Raw genomic sequence first — 13,517 nt, 5'->3', positions numbered from 1 at the left:
AAAATTCTTGTCAGCCGGCACCTGATCATCCTTAAGTCCTGGTCATTTCCTTCTTCTGGACATTCCGGGTCAATAGACCAACTTCATAATCAATTTGCTGACATTGGATTCTCACAAAAATATTACCAATTCATAGGCATTTCTTAACGTCTAGTAACATTACCAATTCTTTGACATTGATCACAAGATAGGACAAACTTACGAGTATCTTTGAAGAGAGTAGGCCAATAAAAACCAGATTGCAATACCTATGTGCAGTTCTATCTCCAGCGTGGTGTCCTCCATAAGCTTTGGAGTGACACTTGTGTAGGATTTGTTCCTGTTCATGCTCAGGTACACAACGTCTAATAACACCATCTACTCCTTCTTTATAAAGGTGTGGGTCATCCCAAAAGTAATGTCTCAAATCATAGAAGAACCTTTTCTTTTGCTGGTATGTGAAATTAGGTGGTATAAATTTAGCAACAATATAATCAGCATAATCAGCATACCATGGAGCAGTTCGAGAAGCATTTATGACATTTAATTGTTCATCAGGAAAGCTATCATCAATAGGTAGTTGGTCATCAAGAACATTCTCTAACCTAGACAAGTTGTGTGCAACGGGGTTCTCAGCTCCCTTTCTATCAATACTATGCAAATCAAATTCTTGTAGCAAGACAACCCATCTAATAAGTCTAGGTTTAGCATCTTTCTTTTCCATAAGAATCAACAATATAAGGTCTGAACTTATCACAAGCAAATACAATTGCTAAAAATTCTTTTTCAGTAGTAGCATAATTTCTCTGGGCATTGTCTAGAGTTTTACTAGCATATTGAATAACATTTAATTTCTTATCAACTCTTTGCCCTAGAACAGCACCTGCAGCATAATCACTAGCATCACACATAATTTCAAAGGATAAATTCCAATCAGGTGGCTGAACAATAGGTGCAGAAATTAATGCTTTCTTAAGTATTTCAAATGCTTCTACACAATCATCATCAAAGACAAAAGGTATATCTTTTTGTAAGATATTAGTCAGAGGCCGAGAATTTTTGGAGAAGTCCTTAATGAACCTCCTATAAAAACTGGCATGACCAAGGAAACTTCTTATACCTTTGATGTCCTTAGGACACGGCATATTTTCAATAGCATCAAATTTAGCTTTATCAACTTCAATACCTTTTTCAGAAATTTTATGCCCCAAGACAATACCTTCATTAACCATAAAGTGGCACTTCTCCCAATTCAAAACTAGATTAGTTTCTTCACATCTCTGCAAAACTCGATCAAGGTTGCTCAAGCAATCATCAAAAGAGGATCCATAAACAGAGAAATCATCCATGAAAACCTCACAAATCTTTTCACAAAAGTCAGAGAATATAGCCATCATGCATCTTTGAAAGGTAGTAGGTGCATTACATAAACCAAAAGGCATACGCCTATAAGCAAAAGTACCAAAAGGGCAAGTAAAAGTGGTCTTTTCTTGATCCTCAGCTGACACATGTATTTGAGAGAAATCCGAGTAACCATCTAGAAAGCAAAAATGTGTATGTTTGGATAATCTTTCTAGCGTTTGATCAATAAAAGGTAAAGGGTAATGATCTTTCTTAGTAGCCTTATTTATTTTGAGGAAATCAATTACCATCCTATAACCTGTAATAATTATTTGCGGAATCAATTAATCTTTATCATTAGGAACGATAGTGATACCTCCCTTCTTAGGGACACAATGAACATGACTTACCCACTGACTATCAGCAGCAGGATAAATAATACCTACCTCAAGGAGTTTTAATATTTCCTTTCTTACCACTTCTTTCATCTTAGGATTCAATCGTCGTTGGTGATCAATAACTGGTTTGGCATCTTTCTCCAAATTTATTTTGTATTGGCATAGAGTGGGACTAATGCCCTTAAGATCATCAAGAGTATATCCAATAGCAGCACGGTGCTTCTTCAGAGTTTCAATAACTTTTCTTCCTCCTTCTCTAAAAGGTTAGCACTAATAATACCAGGATATATCTTCTTTTCATCAAGATAAGCATATTTAAGAGTATCAGGCAATGGTTTAAGCTCAAACACGGGATCACCCTTGGGTGGAGGAGGATCCCCTAGGATTTCAACAGGCAAATTGTGTTTCAGAATGGGTCCTTGTTTAAAGAATACTTCATCTATTTCCCTTCTTTCATTCATAAACATATCATTCTCATGGTCTAACAAATATTGTTCTAAAGGATCATTAGGAGGCACAGCAATAGAAGCAAGACCAATAATTTCATCTTTACTAGGCAATTCTTCATCATGGGGTTGTCTATGAAATTTAGATAAATTAAACTCATGAGACATATCATCCAAACCAATAGTAACAACATCCTTTTCACAATCTATCTTAGCATTAACAGTATTCAAGAAGGGTCTACCAAATATAATGGAACAAAAGCTATCTTGTGGGGAACCAAGAACAAGAAAATCAGCAGGACATTTAGCCTTCCCACACAAGACTTCAACATCTCTAACAATCCCAATTGGTGAAATAGTATCTCTATTGGCGAGCTTAATGGTGACATCAATTTCTTCTAACTCAGCTGGTGCAATATCATGCATAATTTCTTGATATAGAGAAATAAGTATTGCACTAGCACTAGCACCCATATCACACAAGCCATGATAACAATGATCTCCTATTTTAACAGAAATAACAGGCATGCCTACAACAAGTCTATGTTTATCTTTAGCACCAGACTTAGCAATTCTAGCAGTTTCATCATAGAAATAAATAACATGCCCATCGATATTATCAGCCAAGAGATCTTTAACAATAGCAATATTAGGTACAACTTTAACTTGCTCAGGAGGTGTATAAGTTCTAATATTACTTTTACGAACCACAGTTGAAGCTTTAGCATGATCCCTTATCATAATAGGAAAAGGTGGTTTCTCAACATAAGTAGTAGGAACAATAGGATCGTTATAAGTGATAGTCTTTTCTTCAACTTTAATAGGTTCTACTACTTTTACTTCTATGGGAGGATGATATTTAAACCACTTCTCCTTAGGGAGATCAATATGAGTAGCAAAGGATTCACAGAAAGAAGCTACTATCTCAGAGTCAAGTCCATATTTAGTGCTAAATTTACGGATACATCGGTGTCCATAAAAGATTTAACACGATCGAACTTAGGTGTTATACCTAACTCCTTACCTTCGTCGAGATCCCAATCTTCAGAGTTGCATTTAATTCTCTCCAATAAATTCCATTTGAATTCAATAGTCTTCATCATAAAGGAATTCGTACAAGAAGTATCGAGCATGGAGCGATTGTTATCAAAAAGGTGAGCATAAATTTTTTGAATAATCATTTCTCTTGAGAACTCATGATTGGGGCATGAATATAACATTGACTTAAGCCTCCCCCAATCTTGAGCGATGCTTTCTCCTTCGCGAGGCCAAAAATTATATATATAATTACGATCACGATGAACAAGATGCATAGGATAAAACTTCTGATGGAATTCCAATTTCAATCGCTTATAGTCCCATGATCCCATATCATCACATAGCCTATACCATGTCAATGCATCTCCCTTCAAAGATAAAGGGAAGACCTTCTTCTTTATAACATCATCGGGCATACCTGCAAGCTTAAATAATCCACAAACTTCATCCACATAGATTAAGTGTAAATCGGGATGCAATGTTCCATCTCCTGAAAAAGGATTAGCTAGCAGTTTCTCTATCATACCCGAAGGAATTTCGAAGTAAACATTTTCATTTTCAATAGGTTTAGTAGGTTGAGGAGCAACTATTTGCTCTACTTGTCAAGGTGAAGATACCCCAAACAAGCCCCTCAAAGGATTACTTTCCATAGTAACAAGTGACAGTAAATTTCAGCACACTATATACATTTTTCCTTACCAAATTCCACCTACCAAAGGCGCTTCACTCCCCGGCAACGGCGCCAGAAAAGAGTCCTGATGACCCACAAGTATAGGGGATCTATCGTAGTCCTTTCGATAAGTAAGAGTGTCGAACCCAATGAGGACCAGAAGGAAATGATAAGCGGTTCTCAACAAGGTATTCTCTGCATGCACTGAAATTATCAGTAACAAATAGTTTTGTGATAAGGCAATTGGTAACGAGCAACAAGTAAATAAAGTAAATAAGGTGCAGCAAGGTGGCCCAATCCTTTTTGTAGCAAAGGACAAGCCTGGAGCAACTCTTATATAGAGGAAAGCATTCCCGAGGACACATGGGAATTATCGTCAAACTAATTTTCATCACGCTCATATGATTCACATTCGGTACTTTGATAATTTGATATGTGGGTGGACCGGTGCTTGGGTACTGCCCTTACTTGGACAAGTATCCCACTTATGTTTAACCCCTATTGCAAGCATCCACAACTACAACAGAAGTATTAAGGTAAACCTAACCATCGCATGAAACATATGGATCCAAATCAGCCCCTTACGAAGCAACACATAAACTAGGGTTTAAATTTCTGTCACTCTAGCAACCCATCATCTACTTATTACTTCCGAATGCCTCCATCTAGGCCCAAACAATGGTGAAGTGTCATGTAGTCGACGTTCACATGACACCACTAGAGGGATGACAACATACATCTTATCAAAATATCGAACGAATACCAAATTCACTTGACTACTAATAGCAACACTTCTCCCATGTCCTCAGGAACAAACGTAACTATTCACGAAGCATATTCATGTTCATAATCAGAGGAGTATTAATATGCATAATGGATCTGAACATATGATCTTCCACCAAGTAAACCAACTAGCATCAACTACAAGGAGTAATCAACACTACTAGCAACCCACAGGTACCAATCTGAGGTTTGGATACAAAGATTGGATACAAGCGATGAACTAAGGTTTGAGATGAGATGGTGCTAGTGAAGATGTTGATGGAGATTGACCCCCTCCCGATGAGAGGATCATTGGTGATGACGATGGTGATGATTTACCCCTCCCGGAGGGAACTTTCCCCGGCAGAACAGCTCCACCGGAGCCCTAGATTGATTCCGCCAAGGTTCCGCCTCATGGCGGCGGAGTTTCGTCTCGTAAGCTTGCTTCTGATTTTTTTCTCGGACGAAAGACTCCATATAGCCAAAGATGGGCATCGGAGGGCCACCAGGGGGCCCACGAGGCAGGGGGCGCGCCTAGGGGGTAGGGCGCGCCCCCACCCTCGTGGCTGGTGGGTGGCCCCCCTCTAGTGTCTTCTTCGCTCAGTATTTTTTATATATTCTGAAAATAACTTCTGTGAAGTCTCAGGACTTTTGGAGCTGTGCAGAATAAGTCTCTAATATTTGCTCCTTTTCCAGCCCAGAATTCCAGCTGCCGGCATTCCCCCTCTTCATGTAAACCTTGTAAAATAAGAGAGAACAAACATAAGTATTGTGACATAATGTGTAATAACAGTCCATAATGTAATAAATATCGATATAAAAGCATGATGCAAAATGAATGTATCAACTCCCCCAAGCTTAGACCTCGCTTGTCCTCAAGCGAAAGTCGAAATCGATAAATATGTCTACATGTTTAGAGATAGAGGTGTCGATAAAAATAAAATACGGACATGAGGGCATCATGATCATTCTTAGAACAACAATATATATATATATATACACATAGGGAAAATAGATACTACCATCTAGTGGTAGTTACCTCTATTCTCAGCGCCGTCCGATCTCATCCCTGGTGTGGCTATTGATTAACGGGTTGGTTTTGAAAATAGGCTCTCTTTTTTCACTTCGTCCCATAAGAAAAAGAACACCCGTACAGTTCCGACTATCATGCATGGATATTATTTAATCACCTCACAACAGCAGGCATGCAGGACGTTTCGTGGCATCTCACCATTAGGAGATCAATGGATCTGATATTGGCGGAACTAAATTTTGCTATGGCAGTCGCCGATTCGCCGGCAATTGCAGCTGATTAGGATTAGGAGCATGGATGCATGTCTCAAGGTATTCATCTGGCAAACAAAATCTTCTATTCTCTTCCTGATTTGTTTCTTATCTAATATGAATTCATCGTTGATCGACAACATGGGCATGCACCTATGATGGATTGCCTTTGCACGCATCGACCTGGTGCAGTTCTTGCATGAGTGTCGCAGCGTGATTACGAAGATCCAGATGTGATGATAAGGAACAACGAGCAAGGTGGCCGCAAGCCGACCAAGTGCGCAGTCACAGGTAGAGACCATCGTCGCACATTAGTTTCTTCTCGGACTGTATGCCGGTGCCATGGCGTTACCACCGTGGAGCCGTCGCCACCGTCGGCCGGCCGCTCCTATGTGATTGGTGGCTTCCTACGATGATGTATGTAACTAGTACTAAACATACCGCATGCTCGACCAGCCGCCGTCAACATGCGCTCTCCACCACGGCCGCCGCTACCGCCATTGAAGAGCTCACCACTGCCTGCTACATCGACCCTATGATCTTGAACGTGTCCACCCCAGCTATCATCACGTCTAGCACTACCTGAATCCCAATCCAATTCTCTAGTTACGGATAAGTATACGTATATGCATGAGAAAACATCATCACAAAGTCCAAGAAATCTACGTGTTAAAGTTTTGTTCCCATATTGTCTCTTCTAGCCCAGTGACGTTCTAGTTAGTAGTCACGGTTGCTTCAAGATGTACTATCTTGGCAGATTCTTCATTTTTGCAATCTTGTACTAATGTACTTGTACGTGAAAACAGAATACAGAATAGAACAAACACATGCATACTCTAGTATATTTGATCAGTATCAAGATGTACTTACTTCTTTTTCTTGAGATACTCCTCTTAGTATATCTATTTTTTGTAGGAAGATACTGTTTATTTTGGAAAATATACTCCTTATTTGGACATACTCCATACTTTATACTCCTTTTTAAAGATACTCCATACCCAATACTACATACTCTACAAAGTACATATTCCTATAAAATAGTAGTATACTATATACTCCATTCTACAAAGTACATATTCCTATAGAATAGTAGTATATTATATACTCCATTCTTACATTGAAATAATAGTATATTATATACTTCATACTCTGATTAGAAATGTGCACATTTGCACATTCATTTTTGAAGTACGTACTCCTAGCTAAGAATATACATGTACTTCATACTACCAGAAAATCTTTTTTATGCGAAAATAAGTCATTCTTGTCTTGTTAAGAGTTGAAATGGACATTGTTTATTCATAAAAAAAAGGACAAAGGTTTTCTTTAGCCGAGGAGTACTTAAGAGTGCTAATACACAAACATACTACTACCCTCGCGCATGAATTTTGTACATATTACATAGAAGTGTACGCGTAAATTCAAGCACCCAGGAGGCCACATGTATTTAAATAATATATTTAACCCACTCGCGCGCACATACTACATACATTTGTATGTACTGAAAAGGTGCCACAATGTACGTTGTCTATCCATTCACTACGCACATACTCCATACTATTTTTTTAATTAAAAAATAACCTACTCCAGGTAGAAGAGTGTTTTCAATCCAACTTGAAAAATCACAGTGTGAAGTTCACGTGCACTTGCCCGATTATTATTTAATTAAGAGAACAAAAATGACCGTATCGCCTCACATGAAACTCCAAGTCCTCCTTTGCCGCAGATCCACCCATGATTAGTTGGCTAGTTACACCTTCCCACCTAAAAATCAGGGATTGCTTTATCTAAAAAATATATTATCACCACCTTTTAATTAGGGAAGCTCACGGGTTAGCGGGTTCTGCCCACAATCGATAGCCAAGGGCTTTGCTAGATTGTGGCTACGTTTGAGGACACGTGGAGGTCAAAGAACTAGGTGGTAACTATCATTGCCTGTAGATAAAATTTGTCATATATATATATATATTGTCATATAATCTCTTATGCTAAAATAACAATTCAATCACAATTTCAAGTATGAATCATAAAATTCATTGAAAACTAACAAACTACCCAATCTTCAGAGTTGCGTTTAATTCTCTTCAATAAATTCTATTTGAATTCAATAGTCTTCATCATAAATCGGTCGGACTTGGCGTTTCATTGGTAACCCGCCAGAGGACTGGCGACTTATGTGTCTGGCGGTTCACTGGTATGACGATTCACGAGCCTGAAGACTCATTGATGACCCGGTGCGTGTTTCAGATGGATGACAAGGCCTAAGGCCTAGAAGGCCGGCTCATGTTATGATGGGCTGGTTTATGAGGAAAAGCGTGAGGAACATTTATCTTACAAGGAGTTAAGACCTGGACTTGTATCCGGTTTGTATTAGAAGATAGACTAGTCCTAATCCTAATAGGACTCCACATGTAACCCGCCCCTTCAACATATATAAGGAGGGGCAGGGCTCTCCAAAGGGTGGAAGAGAAAAGAATAGCTAAGGCTAGACACAACTAGAGGAGAGCCGGTTTACGGCGACTCCCTCATGAGCATAATAAGACCTAGCCACAAACAACACGTAGGGTTGTTACCGGATGATGTTTCCCGGGGCCCGAAGCTGTCTAAATCATTGTCTTGTGTTGCGTCTCTTGATTCCGCTCAACCCCTCTCAAGCTACCACATAGATGCGTTGACCTCGCGACTAAGTCCTCACACTAGCACATCTGCCGTGACAAAACCACGACAGTTGGCGCCCACCGTGGGGCTCACGTACGGTGGTGATGAGTTCTTGGAGGGATCTCTTCTAGGGTTCGAGAAGCTCGCAATTTTCAGATAAAGAAGAGCCAGTTTAAAAGAATTTACATCAGTTGAGTTCATCGGTCAGATTGTTAGTCTGAGATTTAAAATCCAAGAGAAATAAGGCTGCGACATGATCGTTTTTTGCAAGTCACCGAGATCGACAGGAGCGTTTCGAACGCACACAATATACTACAGGAATCCACCGCAGTCATTGGTGAATTTTTCTACGGATATAACAGCTGGATCCGATTGTTATTAGGCGGTTACCACAAAAAACAATCCGGCCGGATCAATGGTCGACAAACTGATTCCGTACAACCGTTGGATGGGCCCGCGCCCCGCTGATATTTTCTAATCAAGATACTGGTTTAACACACCTTTGTTTATTGGGAAACAGACTGACCCCATAGCTGTACCTAAGGCGCCCCTGGAACTTGGTTTTCTGAGCGGAGCGGCCACACCTGAAGAATGATAGATGGGTCCACAGCAGCCGTGTTATAGGAGCGCTTCAAGTCCTGAAGGAAAAATACTACTTTCCTTTCCAAGACGGTTTGATTGTTGCTAGCTCGTATGATTAAAACCGACGCTCAACGGAAGCCTCTATGACTATTTGTACTACTACTAGTATCTCACGTGAAAAAAAATTAATTTTTGGTTCAGTCTTCCGTTGTTGTGTGCACACCTAGCCAACACAGTGGCATATACGGTCAAATTACAAAGAATCAGTCAAAGCTGCGTCCGAGATGGATTGGCATAAGGATCTGAGGTCAAGACAGATTTCCACCGCCCCGCCGTCTTAAAAAACGCTCTAGTCAAGGAGAGTATATTGCATCAATTCAATAAATTAGTATTACTTTCTCACCTGGAGATCAAGAAGCTATCATTGGTTTACGTCACCACATCAAGACAAACATCAGCTATTATATTTAGTTGATGCCCAAGGCAAATACAGCTGTAGTACTTGCGTCAAACCGCCTCCATCTTGCACTGCATCAGGGCCTCCATCTCTGCTGGCGGGTCTTGCTATTACGGCCGTGTGGCCGCAGCCTCTGCCGAGTCACTACGGGCTGGAAGGAAATCCGGACGACCCCCACAACAACTTGCCAGCCTGCCACCTCTGCCTTGGGGTACCTGCTTGGTGAGAGGACAGGCGGATTAATCATGCGCTGTTAAGAAGAACAGAGGTTATCTACGGACATTGCGTATGGATCATCTGTCGTACTAATGCACCAGGTGATATTCATCCAGTTTACTTTTTATCAGTAAATATTTATTAATTTTTTGTGAAAACAACCACTCTGCCCTATAGTGTTGTTATATACATATAAATTACTCATTACAAAAGTGGTGTTATACCACGGATGCACGTTCGGCTGTACCGCGTGGCTCCACGGGTACGCGTGTCGCGGTTCAGTTTACATCAAACACGCCAGCTGACTCGCCCGTCCGCACCACCTTACAATGCCACGGGCGACTTGCCCGTCCGCCCTCGCGGCCGGTTCACGTATCCGCGCCAGCTTACAATGTGGAAGACAACTCGCTCGTTCGCGACGGTCTACAACACTATGGGCGATTTACCCGTCCGACCCCGTGGCCGACTCTCCCGTTCGCACCGGTTTATAGTATCGCGGTCGACTCATCTGTCGGCTCCCACGGTCGACCCGCCCGTGATTGATTTTAGCTTCACCATGGTGATCATTAACTCCACGGAGGATAATTTTCGCCCTAACAGATCAGGTGATATCCATCTAAGTTTGTTTTATTTATATATATTGTTTTTGTCAAAGAACAGTTTATCTTTGCCTTGGTCTGCAATACTATTGATGTAGGACAACTGTTCACTACATCAACACGACATGGCTGATTTACTTGTGTGCGCGACTTACAGCACCTGCGATTGACCCGCCCGTCCGCGCCGGCTTACAACACCGCGGCCGGTTCATCTGTCTGAGCCGCTTCTGATGATGCGGCCGTATTTGTTGTCCGTCTCTCACGGCCTGGTCTACATCAACATACCGGACCACACCTGTCTGCATGAACTGTTTGAGCAAGTCACGGCTTGGGTAGACCGGTTTTTCTTTCAACAAAATGGAGGCAGATTATCATATACTATAAGCCGCCATCTGCACTGGACGGTCCAATGGGCAGGCGCACAAGTCGCCGCCACTACAGTTTGGTTAACTTCAAATCGCCAGTTGGAAGGAACCATTGGTCGAGTTGCTGATACGACTCATACGGGATCATTTATAACCCACCGCAGTCATCGCAACCTTCTGTGGATTCACATCATGCTATCAACACCAAGGATATAAAATTTATGTCGGTTTATATCACGGTCAAATATGGAGAATCTCAAGCCAACTCCTCGAGTCACCTTGAGACTCGGGGGCTACAATGATATGACTCAGCAAATGCTGCCAGTTTTCAGTGAAGTCAAGGGTCATCTGAAAAATTCCGGTTCAAAATGAAGAACGCCGGTTTAAAATCCGGTTCAAGGGAAATCTGTTCTCCCACAAAGCTCTGAAGCTTTCAAATCCGGTTTAAGAATTTCCGGTTCAAAAAAGAATTAACTTCTCGCAAGTTCGAGTTTAAAGGCCGTCAGAAAATTTACGGCTGAAAATGAAGATTCCGGTTCAAAATCCGGCTCAAGGGAAAGATGTTTCCCATAAAGCTTTGAAGCTCTTAATATCCGGTTTAACATCCGGTTCAAGATGAAATATCTCTCACAAAGTTCGAGTTCTCAGAAAAGTTAAAGGTTGCCGAAGAGGACCTGTTGCCATGATGCACGGTTCAAACATGGGTTATCCTGCCTTATTGGCTTATCATATTATTGATCACATGGGGGATTCTGTTTATAAAGCGGAGTTCTGATTACATATTGATCCGGCTATCAAGCTAATATTATCATAAGAGCACAACTCTGGTTACTTCGGTAATCCGGCTATCAAGCCAATATTATCACAAGGGGCCAAAGAGAGTCTGTTGCACAACACAACTCAAACATGGGTATCCCTTGCACAGCTCACAATATCACTTGGGGGCTATGTTCGAACCATAGTCACACCTCTTGATAGGCTTAAGGCCATCAGGGAAATCATTTAGGGGCTCTGATCGTATCTGAACCATAGCTACACCTCTTGATAGGCATAAGGGCACCAGGGAAATTACTTGGGGGCTTGGTCGTATCCGAACCATAGCTACACCTCTTGATAGGCATAAGGCCACCAGGGAAGTCACTTGGGGGCTATGGGTTCGAACCATAGTTACACCTATTGATAGGCATAAGGGCACTAGGGAAATCACTTGGGGGCTTGGTCGTATTTGAACCATAGTTACACCTTTTGATCGGTACAATGCCACAATTATGACTACATGGGGGCTCTGGTCGTATCCGAACCATAGCTTAAACCCTCTTGATCATACATATACATCATCATATATTGCATCATACGTTGCATCATCATTACATCATCATAGCATGTATCATATGTGCATGGATATACCGGCGTTCATTAACCTGGCTTGACTTTCAACGGCAAATTGTCAATATATGATCAATTATAATCCGGCGCTTATTAACCTGGTCTGGTTTCGACTATAAGTCGCCAGTATTATATATGGATAATCCGGTGTTTATTATAACCTGGTATGGTTTTATCATAAACCGGTAAAATATGGAAGGAGTTATCAGTACTCAAGATTGGGGTTACCACCCTCACTACAAAAGTTGGTTAAACCAACGAGGTGATTCTATGTTACAGGTGTCATCTATGTCATATTTGATTATCTTCCATTACAGCCTTGGTTATAAACCCTGGATATGTGTTTGGGCATTATGACCCGCCCTGCGGTATATCGCCAAGGGTTCTTGTGATCTGCTTGTGTGCAGGATAAGAATGCATTCGGGTGGCTACCCACCCCGGCTTTTGATGTTAAGTCGCTAGGGCATATGTTATTTGCACTTTGTGCAGGATTTGCAGAATTATGACATATAAATTCAAGCTCTTCATCAAAATTGATGCTTCAAAAGGGTTATCCATTTTGGACTTTTTCAGAGGCTATCAGCCACCGGATTATAAAAATTCTGGCTTACAATGAATGCACATTAAGTCGCCATCGGCCAAGAGTCGCCGAGTATTTAAACTTCGGATTTACTTGTCAACCGATAAGGTATGCAAATTTCTAATAGCCAAACTTGGCTGGATTTTCATGATGATATTGAATGATTGAGGTTTTCATATCGGATTATATTATTCAAATCTTCAAATAGCCAACATGGCTGGATTTTATTATGGTTATCAGTAACCAGTATTATGATTATGGTTTTCAAAGTCGCTTTAGCGCAATGGATATTATATTATCAATGGATATGATTTATTCTACAATTGAAGGAATAGTCCTGAGTTGCTGTAGGCTTATGACCCGGCACTTGGGTGCTACATTATTCAAGTTCAGATTACATCAACTATGCAAGTCTCATGTCGCTGCAAGCATGCACCATGACACTTGGGGGCTAATGCAAAATCATTTTTACCAGCCTTATTGAAGACCCGACTCATTACATCATAATGAGCCGGCCCTTGGGGGCTACCAATTGCTCCTGTCAAAAATTTAAGGTACACAAGCTTTAATCCATTATATTGAAAGGTTTATTGCTCAATTGGTAAAGCATAAAGCTCTTAACCTTGTGAATGTGGGTTCAAGCCCCATGATGGGGGTTACATCATATGATATTATTTTCAATGAAGTATATATAAAGTCCCAGCTCAATATTATCTTACTGAGCCGACCCTTGGGGGCTACACGTTGCTGTTCAAA

Source organism: Triticum aestivum, chromosome 1A (assembly GCF_018294505.1).
Source record: "Triticum aestivum cultivar Chinese Spring chromosome 1A, IWGSC CS RefSeq v2.1, whole genome shotgun sequence".
Taxonomy (NCBI): domain Eukaryota; kingdom Viridiplantae; phylum Streptophyta; class Magnoliopsida; order Poales; family Poaceae; genus Triticum; species Triticum aestivum.
The sequence above is the reverse complement of the archived record's forward strand: the minus strand, read 5'-3'. Positions refer to the sequence as shown.